This window comes from Odocoileus virginianus, chromosome 1 (assembly GCF_023699985.2).
Source record: "Odocoileus virginianus isolate 20LAN1187 ecotype Illinois chromosome 1, Ovbor_1.2, whole genome shotgun sequence".
Classification (NCBI taxonomy): domain Eukaryota; kingdom Metazoa; phylum Chordata; class Mammalia; order Artiodactyla; family Cervidae; genus Odocoileus; species Odocoileus virginianus.
Window position 1 is genome coordinate 60,835,700 of NC_069674.1, and position 18,816 is coordinate 60,854,515.

Sequence of the window (18,816 nt, forward strand, 5' to 3'; positions counted from 1 at the left end):
AAAAATATTTCTGTGATGTTTTACATGCAACTCTTTCCCTTAATTTTAAAGCATTAACAGTAACTTGTATCACAACTTGGTTTTTAAAAAAAAAATCAATAAGCTTTATTTTTTAAGCATTTTAGTTTATCAGCAAAACTGACCAGAAGTACACTTTCTGTGTGTTCCCCACACATGCACAACTTCCTTCATTATGGACACCCCAGATTACAGTGGTACATTTATCACAATTATTGGACCTACACTGTCAACTCACTATCACCCAAAGTCTGTTGTTTACTTTAGGATTCACTTTTGGTGTTATATGTTTCATGGATTTGGCCTGATGTATAATGACATGTATCCCGTAGTGTAGTATCATATCTATGTACATAGATTCACTCCCTTAAAAATCCTCTATGCTCTCCCTATTCATCCCTCTCTCTGCTCCACCAGCCCCTGGACACCACTGATTTTTTTACTGTGTCCATTTTCCCCTCTTCAAGAATGTCATATAGATGGAGTCATAACATATGTAGCCTTTTCAGATTGGCTTCTTTCACTTAGCATGCATTTAATGTTTTTCCAGGTTTTCTTCTTCTTTGTTCCCCCTAAGTTTTGGAAATATGATTTTCTTCCACTCTCTTTTTCTATTGTCACTGAAGTATAAAATCATTCAAAGATGAAAGAGTAAGGTTAGTAGGGTACAATTAAGCATATGCCTGAATCACTTGTTTCTGATGCTGAGTTTTAAGAGAATTCATAGGAACAGTCTGGTCTGTTCACAGAGAAACTGAACACATTTGGAAAAATGTAATTAAATATCTTGGATTTTAAAAATCCTTTGAGTATGGCTTTATAACATCTATTCACAAAACCTCATTTAAAGGAATTCCAACAGGTACTAAGGCATCATCCAAAATTATGTGCTGCAGTATCACAGATGGCATGCACAGGAGTGAAAACTGAGGGACTTAAGGAAAGAATATTCACAACCTAAAACTTGAGAGGCACAAAAAATACTATTTAGGACATTCAGAAATCATATCAAATAATTTCTTCCCCTATAGGGACATAGCTTTCCCTCTAGATCATTCATTTTTGCTCTTGTCTAGATGACTGCTTGTATGGGGGATCATCACAAAATCACACCTTTGCTTTTCTGTTATTCTGAAAATAAGCTTCAGCAACCAAAATAAAATCCTAGTAGTTAAGGAAGAAATGTGGAAAATGAAATCTTAATAAGCCATATTGGTGCCTATCAAGCTGAAAGAATTATAAACATTATATTCTCAAAAACGAACAAAAAATCCAAGATTGAAACTGCAGCTTGAGTGGGAGATTTTAGGACTCAGGTTCCTGAAATTTACAAGAAAGATCATTGAAACCTGATTTTGAATTAATATCTGTTAGTTTTAATTTTGTCAGCAATATAAACCAAAGGCAACTTTAAAATATATAGAGTTCAGTTATCTTTCTTATTCCTCTTCTAATATTTTTTCACAATAATGCTTGCATAAAGGTTCAAAGGATCAAGTAGTGCAGGAGAGATTATTAAGAGTAACTGTCCACCATCCCACTCAGTTCACAAACATACTGCTCCTTGCTCTTCCTATCATAAAAATATCTCTTTTCAACTTTTATGCAAGTTATTACAAAGCAACTAAATATTAGACATAATTAATTTATTAATGTTAGTATAATATTCTGTTTATCTATTGACCAAACTGACCACATGGACCACAACCTCGTCTAACTCAGTAAAACTATGAGTCATGCCATGTAGGGCCACCCAAGACAGACAGGTCATGGTGGAGAGTTCTGACAAAATGTGAGCTACTGGAGAAGGGAATGGCAAGCCACTTCAGTATTCTTGCCTTGAGAACCCCATGAACGGTATGAAAAGGCAAAAAGGTAAGACACTGAAAGATGAACTCCCCAGGCTGGTAGGTGCCCAATATGCTATTGGAAAAGGGTGGAGAAATAGCTTCAGAAAGAATGAAGAGATGGAGCTAAAGCAAAAACAACACCCAGTTGTGGATGTGATGGAAGTAAAGTCTGATGCTGTAAAGAACAATATTGCATAAGAACCTGGAATGTTAGGTCCATGAATCAAGGTAAATTGGAAACGGTCAAACAGGAAGTGACAAGAGTAAACGTTGACATTTTAGGAATCACTGAACTAAAATGGACTGGAATGGGTGAATTTAATTCAGATGACCATTATATCTACTACTGTGGGCAAGAATTCCTTAGAAGAAATGGAGCAGCCCTCATAGTCAGCAAGAGTCCAACATACAGTACTTGGGTGCAATCTCAAAAACAACAGAAGGATCTCTGTTCATTTCCAAGACAAACCGTTCAATATCACAGTAATCCAAGTCTATGCCCTGACCAGTAATGCTGCATAAGTGGAAGTTGAGAGGTTCTATGAAGACCTACAAGACCTTCTAGAACTAACACCCAAAAAGATGTCCTTTTCATTATAGGGGACTGGAATGAAAAAGTAAGAAGTCAAGAGATACCTGGAGTAGCAGGCAAATTTGGCCTTGGAGTACAAAATGAAGCAGTACAAAGGCTAACAGAGTTTCCTAAGGAACACACTGGTCATAACAAACACCCTCTTCCAACAACACAAGAGACGACTCTACACATGGACATCACCAGGTGGTCAAGACTGAAATCAGATTGATTATATTCTTTGCAGCCAAAGATGGAAAAGCTCTATACAGTCAGCAAAAACAAGACCAGGAGCACTGACTGTGGCTCAGGTCATGAACTTCTTATTGCCAAATTCAGACTTCAATTGAAGAAAGTAGGGAAAATCACTAGACCATTCAGGTATGACCCAAATCAAATTCCTTACAGTTATACAGTGGAAGTAACAAATAGATCCAAGGGATTAGATCTGATATACACAGTGCCTGAAGAACTGTGGATGGAGGTTCATGACATTGTACAGGAGGCAGAGATCAAGACCATCCCTAAGAAAAAGAAATGCAAAAGGAAAAATGGTTGTCTGAGGAGGCCTTATAAATAACTGAGAAAAGAAGACAAGCTAAAGGCAAAGGAAAAATGGCAAGATATACCCATTTGAATGCAGAGTGCCAAAGAATAGCAAGGAGAGATAAGAAAGCCTTCCTCAGTGATCAATGCAAAGAAATAGAGGAAAATAATAGAATGGGAAAGAGTAGAGATCTCTTCAAGAAAATCAAAGATACCAATGGAACATTTCATGCAAAGATGGGCACAATAAAGGACAGAAATGGTATGGACCTAACAGAAGCAGAATATTAAGAAGAGGTGGCAAGAATACACAGAAGAACTGTACAAAACAGATCTTGATGTACCAGATAACCATGATTGTGTGATCACTCACCTAGAGCCAGACATCCTGGAATGTGAAGTCAAGTGGGCCTTAAAAAGCATCAGTACGAACAAAGCTAGTGGAGGTGATGGAATTCCAGTTCAGCTATTTCAAATCCTGAAAGATGATGCTGTGAAAGTGCTGCACTCATGCCAGCAAATTTGGAAAACTCAGCAGTGGCCACAGGACTGCAAAAGGTCAGTTTTCATTCCAATCCCTAAGAAAGGCAATCCCAAAGATTGCTCAAAGTACCGCACAATTGCACTCATCTCACACGCTAGTAAAGTAATGCTCAAAATTCTCCAAGCCAGCCATCAGCAATACGTGAACCAAGAACTCCCAGATGTTCCAGCTGGTTTTAGAAAACGCAGAGGAATCAGAGATAAAATTGCCAATATCTGCTGGATCATCGATAAAGCAAGAGAGTTCCAGAAAAACATCTATTTCTGCTTTATTGACTACGCCAAAGCCTTTGACTGTGTGGAACACGATAAACTGTGGAAAATTGTGAAAGGGATAGGAATACCAGACCACCTGACCTGCGTGTTGAGAAACCTGTATACAGGTCAGGAAGCAACAGTTAGATATGGACATGGAACAACAGACTGGTTCCAAATAGGAAAAGGAGTACATCAAGGCTGTATATTGTCACCCTGCTTATTTAACTTCTGTGCAGAGTACATCATGAGAAACTCTGGGCTGGAAGAAGCACAAGCTGGAATCAAGACTGCCAGGAGAAATATCAATAACCTCAGATATGCAGATGACACCACCCTTATGGCAGAGAGTGAAGAGGAACTAAAAAGCCTCTTGATGAAAGTGAAAGAGGAGAGTGAAAAAGTTGGCTTAAAGCTTAACATTCAGAAAACTAAGATCATGGCATCTGGTCCCATTACCTCATGGGAAATAGATGGGGAAACAGTGGAAACAGTGGCTGACTTTATTTTTTTGGGCTCCAAAATCACTGCAGATGGTGACTGCAGCCATGAAATTAAGACGCCTACTCCTTGGAAGGAAAGTTATGACCAACCTAGATAGCATATTAAAAAGCAGAGACATTACTTTGCCAACAAAGGTCCATCTAGTCAAGGCTATGGTTTTTCCAGTGGTCATGTATGGATGTGAGAGTTGGATTGTGAAGAAAGCTGAGCGCCAAAAAATTGATGCTTTTGAACTGTGGTGTTGGAGAAGAGTCTTGAGAGTCCCTTGGACTGCAAGGAGATCCAACCAGTCAGGAGATCAGTCCTGAGTGTTCATTGGAAGGACTGATGCTGAAGCTGAAACTCCAATACTTTGGCCACCTCATGCGAAGAGTTGACTCATTGGAAAAGACCCTGATTCTGGGAGGGATTGGGGGCAGGAGGAGAAGGGGACAACAGAGGATGAGATGGCTGGATGGCATCACCGACTTGATGGGCATGAGTTTGAGTAAACTCTGGGAGTTTGTGATGGACAGGGAGGCGTGGCGCGCTGCGATTCATGGGGTCGCAAAGAGTCGGACACGACTGAGCTACTGAACTGACTGACTGACTGTTTTTGTCATCTCTGGGACAAATATATCAGGAGCAACATATGATTATATGTAGCTTTTGTGAATCCTTTTATGGCCTTTGACTCTAATTACACAGTTAAAGGTATAGCCAAATGAATTCAGTACAGGCCAGAAGCTTCTGATATAACCTGCACTTAGAAATAGTCTCCTGATGAGTCAGGTAATAATTTCCAGTGAATAAAACATGGCTGTGTACCGGCTTCCCTCCTCTTCAACTAGTTATTTAATAACTCCATACTTTTTTTTGAGTGAGTTTGGAATAAACACCTGCTGGCTCTCCAACTAGAGAGAACAAGAAAATAATCTCTTTTGTGTGTTTTGGGAACATTATATTACTGTTACAAATTAGGAGTGGTGTTAGCAGTGCTATCTAATTAATGTCAGATAGAATGACTAATCATCAACTATTGCAAGAACAGAGTTATCATTTTAGGTAATGAGCATCCAGCTTTCATCTAGTTTATAGTGAGCAGCTTGCAGTGTTCCCTAAATCCGGATGCATCAGAATTACTTAGGAAGCATTTTAGGCATACAGTCTCTGGGGACCCACCCACAGAGATTCTCAGTTAGTGGATGTGTTGGAATGATTTAGAAAATCTAAGTGATGCTAAGACAAAGCCAGGTTTTGTAACTACTGTATTCAGCAAGCCAGCTTGCTCATTATTTAAAGACACATTATGTAATATGAGAGGGCCATCAAGAAGTCACATGATTTCTATATAAATAAACTTTAGAAGGATTTTTGGGAAAAAATGTTCATATCTACAGTAGGTGTTTAGTAGTACTTGCTTAATGTTTTTTTTTTTTTCATTTTAAATGTATCTTGGGCATTCTGTTGATGTTTCCTTTGAACACAATATTATCCATTTGTATATAAGTTGAAATGAATGCAAAGTTGTTTTCTAAGGGTATTTTGTCTCCCATGGTTACCCATTGAATCATTTACACAAAAGTGAGATTTCTCTTATGTTTCAACTTGTTTCCTTGAAGAGCTAATGTTTGCTTCTTTTTAGGAACATATGCTTTATGTCTTTGGTTCTGTTAATTTGAATTTCTACCTAAATGTTTGATTATTAACGTATATAAATCAGTATATACTAACTGGTAACATAAAATATACTCTGGATACTTATTAAATGGTATAAACCTGAACTCTCTGCTGTCCAATATTTATAAAACTTCTGTTAAAATATTACTCTTGAAGGAATAAATTAAATATATGCATTCCAACTCAAATAAAATTGAGTCTTGAATCAAGTCAAGCCAGCAGAGGGTTGAGTAGTATTCCGCATTGTCTTAGTCCCTAGCACATGGCTTTTATTAGCATTAGACCACCAGTTTCCATTCAGAGAACAAAAATCTATATAAAACCATAATGCTAGTTATTTTAGGATTGTGTATTAATATATCCAGTGTTTAAATTAATGGAAAATTTTCAAAAGCAGAGTATCTAAAACCTTCAAGAGATAGGGGAGAATGTATCAGTATCTCTCAGTTTATGGGATCTAACTGTACATGTAGAAATTAATTGTAGACACACTTTTTTTTCCTGCTACTACATCCATACCAGTGTTGATTTTAAAAATAATGATTTGTATTTTCATCTAAATTTTCACATAAGGTTAAAATCTGGCCTTAGTTGCACCAGGTCCTTGGCATGACTCTTAGAGGTACGCATACCTCAGTTTAAAATCCAAAACCACTATCCCCTTTTGAGAATCATGAGACAAAATTTTTATATCCTATAGTAATGTAAATCTGGACTTCTGATGAATAATTCTTTGGTTTGTACCTTTTAGATGCTATAAATATTGTAACTGATTCTGTTTCTACCTTTATTATCCTGTGAAAAGTTTCAAATCAGATTGTCAACATATGCTTGAACATATGTTCAGAGCATTGGGCATCTAATATTTTTTGTTCTAGTCTGTTATCTGGCTGCATTTATTTTTTTTTTCTACCTTTCTATGTTTCTGTAATACATCTTGACACATTTCATTGTTTAGGAAAACTACCCCCTTTAAAACACCAAATTCTAATATCCCACTTTTGTACTACAGTCTTCTATACTTCCACTCACTTCCATCACGTCATCTACCATTACATCCACTCTTTGACCTCATGAAACCCTTCATTTTATTTATTCTATTTTATGGACTTACTTCCCATTTTGGTAAAATGGTATCAAGGTCCATCTGGTCACTAAAGCCTGTGACCAGAGAACAATCCTAAATATCTGCTTCCACAGTCCTCTACCTCCAGACACCATTAAATTATTTCATTTCCACTTCTAAAATCTTGAGAGTCTGCCTTTTCCATCTTCTTTATTTCCACACCCATCACCTTAGTTCAGACCCTCCACACTTCTTGCTTATAATATTACAGTAGACCCCTACTTGAGCCTCTTACATCAAGGCTTATCCTCACCAATTCTTTACCACATGGTTAACAGAGTTATGTTTTCAAAACATTAATTGTATTGTATCATTCATCTGATTAGAACTCTTCAGTCTCCCCAATGTCTACAGGGAAAAGCCCATGTTTTGGCATGCCATGTGTGGTCCCTCATGATTAACTGATCCCTAACTACTCTGTAGAATATTTTCCTCAATATCCCACAACAGCATCATCTATTCCAGCCTGGTTAACTACTTCACTCTTCTAAGGGTACTATATAGCTCTTGGCACTGGGCTTTTGTACATAAATGTCTTTTCTCTGGAACATCCTGCCCAGTTTCCTCTACCAAGTCACTCTACATCTTGAATGTTTAATTCTTTGTTCAGATATTATTTATACTAATAAGGGCATTGAGTCCTGACATTTGTATACTTAGTTGTTGTTCAGTCGCTAAGTCTTATCCGACTCTCTGCAATCCCATGGACTGCAGCATGCCAGGCTTCCTTGTCCTTCACTGTTTCCTGGAGTTTGCTCAAACTCCCATCCACTAAGTTGTTGATCCTATCCAACCATCTCATCATCTGTCATCCTCTTCTCCTCCTGCCTTCAGTCTTTCCCAGCACCAGGGTCTTTTCCAATGAGTCGTTCTTCATATCAGGTGGCCAAAGTATTGGAACTTCAGCTTCAGCATCAGTCCTTCCAATGAATATTCAGGTTTGATTTCCTTTAGGATTGACTGGTTTAATCTCTTTGCTCTCCAAGGGGGTCTCAAGAGTCTTACCCAGCACCACAGTTTGAAAGCATCAATTCTTCAGCACTCAGCCTTCTTTATGGTCCAGCTCTCACACCCATACGTGACTATTGGAAAAACCATAGTTATATGGACCTTTTTAGGTAAAGTGATGTTTCAGCTTTTCAATATGCTGTCTAAGTTTGTCATAGCTTTTCTTCCAAGGAGCAAACGTCTTTTAATTGGATGGCCGTAGTCACTGTCTGCAGTGATTTTGGGGCGGAAGAAAATAAAGTCTGTCACTGTTTCCATTTTTTCCCCATCTATTTGCCATGAAGTGATGGGACTGGATGTCATGATCTTAGTTTTTTGAATACTGAATTTTATGCCTGCTTTTTCACTCTCCTCTTTCACCCTCATCAAGAGACTCTTGAGTTCCTCTTTGCTTTCTGCCATAAGGGCGGTGTCATCTGTGTATCTGAGGTTGTTGATATTTCTCCCAGCAGATATTGGGAGATACTAGCAGATATTGTTGATAATTCTTGATTCCAGTTTGTGATTCATCCAGCCTGGCATTTCATATGATGTACTCTGCATAGAAGTTAAATAAGCAGGGTGACAATATACAGCCTTGACATACTGCTTTCCAGTTTTGAACCAGTCCGTTGTTCCATGTCTGGTTCTAACTGTTGCCTCTTGACCTGCATACAGGTTTCATAGAGGGCAGGTAAGGTGGTCTGTTATTCCAATCTCTTGAAGAATTCCCATAGTTTGTTGTGATCCACACAGCCAAAGGCTTTCACATTGTCAATGTAGCAGAAGTAGATGTTTTTCTGAAATTCTCTTGCTTTTTCTATGATCCAATGGATGTTGACAATTTGATTTGTGGTTCCTCTGCCTTTTCTAAATCCAACTTGAACATCTGTAATTTCTCACTTCATATACTGTTGAAACCTACCTTGCAGGATTTTGATCATTACTTTGCTAGCATGTGCAATGAGCACAAGTGTGTGGTAATTCTTTTGCATTGCTCCTCTTTGGGATTGGAATTAAAATAGACCTTTTCCAGTCCTGTGGACACACTGAGTTTTCCAAATTTGCTGGCACATAGAGCACAGAACTTTAATGGCATCATCTTTTAGGGTTTTTAATATATCCTCGTACTTTTAATAAAACTTCTCCTTCTCTCTCTAACCTCCTCTCCTGTCAGTCCTCCCCTTTTTCCTTCTTAATTCATATAATTTATTGAAGCATTGTTGACTGACAATGTTTCCCATGCACAGCAGGGTAATTCAGTTATACATATACACGTATATTATTTTGCATCTGTCACTCCCTTTCACATCCATGCTTCACTCACACAGGATTGCCAATGCCTTGGTCTCTTTCCTTCTCCTTAGGGCCTTCACATATGCTATTTCTCTTGACTGGAATGTTCTTTTGCCTTTATTTTTCACCTAAACCATTCACACTTACTTTTCAGATGTGTGCCTTTGTCACAATAAGCAAAGATCTCCATGTGCCCAAATCAAATTAAAACTATTCTAACATGATGCCAGAGTAGGAACTTAGGCATTTTTGTTAAGTGTATGACTCTGTCAGTTTAAACATCATTCTTTCCACCATAGGAAACCTACACCACTTTAAACCAGAGTAGATTCGCTTATTATTATATGGCCCTACAGCTCTCTATACTTTTCATAATGCTTTACCTATTTATAATTACTATTTATCTTCCACATTACACAGTAAAGACATGGAATTTTATATGTTTTTTTTCACTGGTATTTCCAATACTTTTCGCAGTAGCTGTGATGTGGCAAATACTTCACTAATGTTTGGGTGGTAAGGAATATCTGGCACACTTTAGAAGCTTACCAGTCTTTTGTTGACCAAATGCATTGATTGAATTGAAATGACTAATTGTGACTGAGAAACTTGTCTTAAATTGTAGAAATGAGTTAAGTATTAGCAAGATAATAGATCTCTTGTTGAATTATAGGTTAGAGTAGATTATGATTTGATCATTACAGTCCAAATAATATTTCTCTGTCTCTAAATATAAACATTCCATATGCTTCTGAAAAAGCTATTTAATAATTTGCATATGAGAAGAGCATTGGTTCAGAGTAAATAAGGCAGAATAATACCCCAGTGTACCTGATTAGGCAACAACTCTTCTTATCAGTAGTGAGTGGAAAGAACATAGCCAAATCAACATAAGACAGTTGATTCCCTTTGAAAGGAGAATATTAGATCTAAACCATTCATCCAGAACAGTAAATAAAAACATATTACAATAAAAAGAGTAATATTGTGGAAATATAATTCCTAGATTGAGACACTCCAAAGTGTGTTCTACTGCTAAAATGGGTTGGGGCGGGGGAGCAGGGAAAGACCTCCCAGATGAAACAAGTATGAGAAATCTTAGACCAGATAGAATCATATCAATGTCTTTCCTGAGAATTTCTCAAAGCCTTTAACAATCTTTTGTGGCTCAAGGCCCATCAAGGGAAGTGTATTGGATGAATACTGTCCCTAGATTTACTTGGCCATCATTCTTGTACAGAATATTTGCTGTGTAGTGCTTAGTCGCTCAGTCTTGTCTGACTCTTTGCAACCCCATAAACTGTTGCCTGCTAGGCTCCTCTGTCCATGGTGATTCTCCAGGCAAGAATACAGTGGGTTGTCATCCCCTCCTTCAGGGGATTTTTCCAACCCAGGGGTCAAACGCAGGTGTCCCACATTGCAGGAGGATTCTTTAACAGCTGAGCTACCAGGGAAGCTCAGAATATCTAGTGGGATTCATCTGGGAAAAATTAGTATTTGTCCTGAAAATGGCCTTCCATTGGAGATTTAGTTCAGTTTCATTAGATGAGAACTATAATAACCTTAGATTATTAAAGAGGGACTTTCTCAACTAGCCAGTTACTTGAATATATTGCCTATAATTTTTAAAGGACAGCTCCTGATGTTTCTCTCTATAAATTAAGAAAATGCAAGTCATTCTGTGAAGGAGTAGCAAGGGGGAAAAGGATTGTTTGGAAGGAAGAAGGAAATGAGAATGGTGAAAGGAGTGTGCAGATATACCTTAAATGCCAAAAGGGGGAAAAAAAATGCTATGGAAATCTAATCTAGTCCTGGAGAGAGCCTAATTCATTCATTTCAAGTCATTAATGGGTCAGTATCAGGTAAGTTAATGGCAACTTCATGATCTATTGACCTTATTACACAATTAAGAGATCAGATTTTGGACTGAAAATAGCAGATTCCTTCCCAATGATTCACATTACCCAGAAGCCTGGGGCTTACTGGAATTATTAATAAAAATTATGAATATCCCTGTAATAAATTTCAAATACCAGTTCTTGATAACTATTATTTGTCATTAACCTTCTCATTATCAATTATTGCTTACCTTTCATTTTGTTTTGCTGTTAATATTTTTTTCTGATGGTTTCTAGGTGATACAAAACATTCTGTTCTGTTTGTCCATGATCACCCAAGAAGTTGATTTTGCTTTTGGCAAAAAAAGTCCATATGGTGCTTTTCACTGTTGTTTATTTATACTGAGAGTGCTTCATTGTGGGTCTTCCTCAGACAGATTCAACTCTCATCAGTTAGCAAATCTCTCTTCTGGAAGAGAACTGCCCTAATCTCAGACTATATTGTAAATTCCCTTTTCTTGTACTCGTTTCACTGTTTTTGTTTTGTTTTCCTTTTGAAGGCATGAAAAAGTAGCAAGAAGGTTAATTCTGGTTCTTTCCTCCTTTGTTACTGTGTTTTTAAAGATAAGACCTTTTCTAGATAAAATGATATGTGCTCATCTTAAACACAGATCCAATTATACAGAGAAAAACAAAGAAGAGACAAGTCATCTAAAATTCTACCACCCTTAAGTGACCAGGGTTACATTTGGGAAACATTTCCTTAGATATGTCTCTATATGTATACACAGAGGGAGAGAGAAAGTGGTTAAACTTAATTTTATGATAATTGAATGATAGACCACATGCTTTTTAAAAATAAAGTCTTAAATTTAATTCTACTTGAATCTAGCTGAACAAGAAACAAGTGAAACTGGAGGAATTGTTAAACTTTCTTTTTACCAAAGGATTATAAATTGTAAAAAGAATAAACTATTAAGGTTAAGGCAGACTATTTTAAGTTTGGAGACTTTTAAACTCTACACCTATACTTAGTCTGGATGGACCATCTTCTCTGTGGAAGATGAAGGGGTGACTCTTGTTTCCCCCTGCTAGTTCTTCCTCATGAATATTGTTGTCCATGTTAAATATACTCCACCATTATCCTAAATGATAGTTGAGTATAATACTGTTGTGTTATACTTTGTTTCTCTCAGAATATCTAGACCTTGCTCCATTGTATTCTGGGATTGAATATTTGGGGAAAATTCTTAGGCCAGCCTGCTTATCCTTACTGTAGAAAACTTGTTTGATTCTTCTCAAATACCTTGAAGAACTCATTTTTTATCTTTGAAGTTCAGTTATTTAATCAGACTATGTATTGCTGTTCATTGTCTTTTGTCAGGTTTCCCTAAATCTAAAGATATAGCTAATGGAAACTGTCTGTATCATATCTCTAAGTATTTTGATAAATTTGTTGAGCTTTCTACTTCAAATCACAATTACTTTCATGTTGTGTTGATTTTGTCCTTCAAATCTATCATTGTTTATTTTATTGCTTTAAAAAAATTTTTCCCTCCTACATTTACTGTGGTTATTTCAGATCATTAACCCAAATGCCAGGTAAGTCTATTTTGCATCTATGTTCTAATTTACTAGTTTAGTTATTATATTTTTTGATTGTTCATTCATTTATTAGTTTGGTGATTGTATATTTGATTGTTGATTTGATTGCAGAATTTTAATTTACTTTCTTTGGTCTGCAGCTTCCTTTTCTTGTCCTTTGTATTGCTTCATCTTCTTGACTGTGAGCTCTTAGATTCTATTTAATATTTTATATGGCATAAGGCGTTCATGAGGAATCTTTCTTCCAGATTGGGTTCTTGGTTTATCCATTTATAAGGTTGCTTTCTTTCATCTATTCCTTCCTTCCTTCCATCTTTCTTTCTTACAATTTTTTTTTAGTATATTAGTACTATTGCAGTCTAATTTCTCTTGTATGGGTGAGTTCTAACCCAGTGTGACTAATGTCCTTATAAGGAGAAGTTAGGACACAGACAACACAGATTGGGAACACAATGATAAGGCAGCTGTCTACAAAACAAAGACAGGGGCCTCAGAAGTCACCAAACCTGCTAACACACTGAGCTGAGAAAACTTGCCTCCAGAACTATGAGAAGATAAATTTCTACCATAGCACCCAGTCTGTGATATTTTGTTATAACAGCCTGAGCAATATAGGTACATGCTTAGCAATCGGACTTACCATTGGTGATGTTAACCATGATCTTCAAGTCCTGGTAGTTTTTCCTGGCTTCTCTATTGTAGGTTACTTTAGTCTCCTCTGGTTTTAGAAGAGAGTTACTAAGGGCAGCCCACACAGGAGGAAGCAGAGAGTGAATTTGAGGGAGTGTTTGTCTCCACCTTCTGGAGAAAAGCTCTGATCTCAAATTCTGTAAGAAGATTTGTCTCTTCACCATTTGTTTATTTAAAAATTGTTCATATCAATATGAACTTGTATATTTTTATTTTATACTTTGTTTTAATTCAATACTAATTTATTTTGTTGATAAAGCTGTTCTGGCTTTGGATACTGGGAGTTTTTTCTGTTGGCTCTTATACCCTTTTTGACACGTGTCAAAATGTGTGCTACAACATCACTGTGTTTTAATCTTTTTAGCACTTCTTATTTTCTGTCATCACAGGGTGATCCAGAATCATTGTCTTTATTTTTCCTACCACATCCCTAGAGTTATTCATTTTTCTGAGTAGTCCTGCTCATTTTATTGGAGAAACTAAGATTGGATGCTTGGTAGAACAAGTCGTTTTAAATGCAGTCTTACAGAGCTTTCCTACAAGTGTTTGCCATGTACAAATTTCAGTTTCTTTGTTCCATTACCCTCAATCATTCAGGGAATCCTACTTTTCTTGATGTAAAAGAAAAACCTCCTTGGTATTTCTGTTTCTTTCTTATTCGCTAGAAGCATGTTTCCCCGCTATGTGTTCAGTGGAACACAAGTTTTATAAGAGGGTCTGAAGGGGAAAAAAAGGTTATCTTCATGATCATGATTTCAAAAGCATTGAGTATCATATGGCTTTTGAAAATTTGCGTTTTATATTGATAAATTATAAAGAACTTTCTTAAAATGTTTGTACAGTAAAAAATCCAGTTAACCTAGTTTAACCTGACTTTTCCCAAACTTATTTGACAATAGATAGCATTCTTGCCTGGAAAATCCCATGGACGGAGGAGCCTGGTAGGCTACAGTCCATGGGGTCGCAAAGAGTCAGACACAACTGAGCGACTTCACTTTCACTTTTTCACTTTCTCCAACTTTTTGGGAGAATGTATACTGAAAATTTAGAGAACTTGTGTTTCTTGCATTTCACTTGGTTCAGGCCAAACATAATGCTATGTCTTGGAAGCTACTTGCAGCTATACTGTACAGCGGTTGAGAGAAGTGTTTTCTTTTAAATGCACCAAGGCTATAATGAAAAAAATTCTTTGGAGGTTTCCTCTGTTTGAACGGCCTATTCTTCAGAGTGCAGATCTCCTTCCTTCATTTCCTTGAGCACCAGTCCTTCCAGCTCAGGCTCAGCGTGTGTCCCTTGTCCAACAGTAGTACATCTGTGACTGAGAGTAATTTTCTCATTTGTTTCACTGAGCAGACACACAGTTAATTCAGACCATTTCTCTACAGCTCTGTCAGTAGTTTTTCAGGTGCTGTTTCCTTATCTGTTTTGAAGAGATGTGTTCTGAAATGGCTAGTGTATGCTAGCCATTAAATAAATGATGGATCATTTTTATGAAATCACTGAAATTAGGGAAAATAAAGTCAGTAAAAGTCTCATTCAATAAAAATGCAACCAATTAGAACAACCAATTACCTAGATTTTTTCCCCCCACAATATTGGAAGAGTTAAAGACAGAAGATAATAAAATAAAGTGATATGAGGAAAATCAGCTTCAAATCCATTTTCAGTTTGTACACACACTAAATTAAAAAAATTTAACCTCTAAAACTGTGGCATAAAATTAAAATAGAATCATTTTTATTAATTATAAAAAAATCTCAAGTTACTATTTTCAGTAATTAATAAACATCAAGTGGTTTGGGGGAAACTTGGCAGATAAAAAGAGTGAAACTAGAACATTTTCTCATACTATATATGAAAATATATTCAAAATGGATTAAAGGCCTATATGTAAGGCCTGAAACCATAAAATTTCTAGAAGAAAACATAGATGGTATGCTTTTTGATATTGTTCTTAGCAATAGTTTGTGGGGATCTTTCCCTCAGGCAAGGGAAACAAAAACAAAAATAACTGAATGATACTTAAACTTAACAGCTTTTGCATAGTGAAGGAAACCTCCCCACAAAATATAAGGCAACTTGATGAATGGGAGGAGATATTTGCAAATGATGTGTTTGATAAGGGTTGATATCTAAAATATATAAAGAACTAATACAACTCAATATATTAAAAAAAGAATCTGTTTAAGAAAGGGAAGAGGACCTCAGGAGGCATTTTCTTTTCCCAAAGAAGATGTACAGATGGCCAATAAGCACATGGAAACACACTCGTTACTAATCAGGGAAATACAAATCAAAACATGTATATCTAGGGTGAAACAGATCATCAGCCCAGGTTGGATGCATGAGACAAGTGCTCGGGCCCAGTGCACTGGGAAGACCCAGAGGGATGGGGTGGAGAGGGAGGTGGGAGGGGGGACCAGGATGGGGAATACATGTAAATCCATGGCTAATTCATTTCAATGTATGACAAAAACCACTGCAATGTTGTAAAGTAATTAGCCTCCAACTAATAAAAATAAATGGAAAAAAAAAAAAACTACAATGAGAGATCACCTCACACCTGTCACAATGGCTGTCATCAAAGACACAAGGATGTGGATACAAGGGAATGCTTGTGCACTGTTGGTGGAAATGTCGATTGCTACAATCAGTATAAAAAAAAGGTATGGATGTTCCTCAAAAAATTAAAAACAGAACTGCCATTTTCGTTGTTCGTTGTTTAGTCCCTAGGTAGTGTCTGATTCTTTGCGACCCCATGGACTGCACCAAGCCAGGCTTCCCTGTCCTTCACCATCTTCAATAGCTTGCTCAAACTCATGTCTATTGAGTTGGTAATGCCATCCAATCAGTCTCCTTCTCCTCCCACCTTCAATTTTTCCCAGCATCAGGGTCTTTTCTAATGAGCTGGCTCTTTGTATGAGGTGGCCAAAGTATTAAAGTTTCAGCTTCAGCATAGTCCTTCCAATGAATATTCAGGACTGATTTCCTTTAGGATGGACTGGTTGGATCTCCTTGCAGTCCAGGAGGCTCTCAAGAGTCTTCTCCAACACCACAGTTTAAAAGCATCAATTATTTTGCTTTCTTTATGGTCCAACTTTCACATCCATATATGACTATTGGAAAAACCACAGCTTTGAGTATATGGACCTTTGTTGGCAAAGTAATGTCTCTGCTTTTTAATAAGCTGTCTAGGTTTATCACGTCTTTTCTTCCAAGGAGCAAGTATCTTTTAATTTCATGCATTCAGTCACCATCTTCAGTGATTTTGGAGTCCAAGAAAATAAAGTCTGTCACTCTTTCCATTGTTTCCCATCTATTTGCCATGAAGTGATGGAACCAGATGCCATGATCTTAGTTTTTTGAATGTTGAGTTTTAAGCCAGCTTTTTCACTCTCCTCTTTCACCTTCATCAAGAGGCTCTTTAGTTCCTCTTTGGCTTTCTGCCATAAGGATGGTGTCATCTGCATACCTGAGGTTATTGATATTTCTTCCTGCAATATTAATTTCAGCTTGTGCTTCATCCAGCCTGGCATTTTGCATGAGGTACTCTTCATATAAGTTAAATAATCAGGGTGATGATATATAGCCTTGATGTACTCCTTGATGTACTCAATCTGTTGTTCCATGTCTGATTCTAACTGCTGCTTCTTGACCTACATACAGTTTTCTCAGAAGGCTGGTCAGGTGGTCTGGTATTCCCATCTCTTTAAGAATTTTTCACAATTTGTTGTGATCCACACAAAGACTTTGACATAGTCAAGGTAGCAGAAGTGGATATTTTTCTGAAATTATCTTGCTTTTTTGATGATCCAGTGAATGTTGGCAATTTGATCTCTCTGCCTTTTCTAAATCCAGCTTGAACATCTGGAAGTTTTCAGCTCATGTACTTTTGAATCCTAGCTTGGAGAATTTTGAGCATTGCTTGGAAATGAGCATATGAAATGAGTGCAATTGTGTAGTAGTTTGAACATTCTTTGGCATTGCCTTTCTTTGGGATAGGAATGAAAGTTGACCTTTTCCAGTCCCATGGCCACTGCTTAGTTTTCCAAATTTGCTGGCATATTGAGTGCAGCATTTTCACAGCATCATCTTTTAGGATTTGAAATAGCTCAGCTAGAATTCCATCACCTCCACTAGCTTTGTTTGTAGTGATGTCTCCCCAGGTCCACTTGACTTTACACTCCAGGATGTTTGGATCTAGGTGAGTGATCACACCATTGTGGTTATCTGGGTCATGAAGATTTCTTTTGTATAGTTCTCCTATGTATTCTTGTCACCTCTTCTTAATATCTTCTGCTTCTGTTAGGTCGATACCATTTCTGTCCTTTATTGTGCCCATCTTTGCATAAAATGTTCGCTTGGTATCTCTGATTTTCTTAAAGAGATCTCTAGTCTTTTCCATTCTGTTATTTTTCCTCTATTTCTTTGCACTGATCACTTAGGAAGGCTTTCTTGTCTCTCCTTGCTGTTCTTTGGAACTCTCCATTCAGATAGGTATTTCTTTCCTTTTCTCCTTTGCCTTTCACTTCTCTTCTTTTCCCGGCTACTTGGAAGGCCCCCTCAGACAACCATTTTGCCTCTTTGAATTTCTTTTTCTTAGGGATTGTTTGGGTCACCACCTCCTGTACAGTGTTATGATCCTCCATCCTTAGTTCTTCAGGCAGTCTGTCTCTCAGATCTAATCCCTTAAATCTATTGGTCACTTCCACTGTATAATTGTAAGAGATTTGATTTAGGTCATATGGTCTAGTGGTTTTCCCTACTTTCTTCAACTGAAGTCTGAATTTTGCAATAAGGAGTTCATGATCTGAGCCACAGTCAGCTCCTGGTCTTTTTTTTTTTTCCCCCCTGACTTTATAGAGCTTCTCCATCTTCAGCTGCAAAGAGTATGATCAATCTGATTTTGGTGTTGACTATATTTGATGTCCATGTGTCTAGTCATCTCTTGTGTTGTTGGAAGAAGCCATCTTAGGTGGGACAATGGCAGAACTACCATATGATCCAATAATCCATACCTGTGTATTTATCCAAAGAAATGAAAGCACTATTCAAAAATATATGTTCATCCATGTGTTCATAGCAGCATTATTTACAATAGCCAAGATATAGAAGCAATGTAAGTGTTCATCACCAGATGAATGATAAAAATGTGGTGTGTGTGTATATATATATATACACACATACTCACAATGGAATTTGCTTATTCATAAAAAGAAAGAAATTTTACCACTTTAACCAATATTCATGGACCTGTAGGGCATTAAGCTTAGTGAAATAAGTCAGACAGTGAAAAGAAATACCATATGTTTTCACTTATATGTGGAG

General features: G+C 37.1%; 1 long non-coding RNA gene across 1 annotated transcript in view; it reads left to right on the forward strand.

The window, feature by feature from the left end:
• The window catches only part of LOC139035543 (uncharacterized), a 451,068-nt gene that overhangs the window by 346,496 nt on the left and 85,756 nt on the right, over window positions 1-18,816 (forward strand). The window lies entirely within an intron of this gene.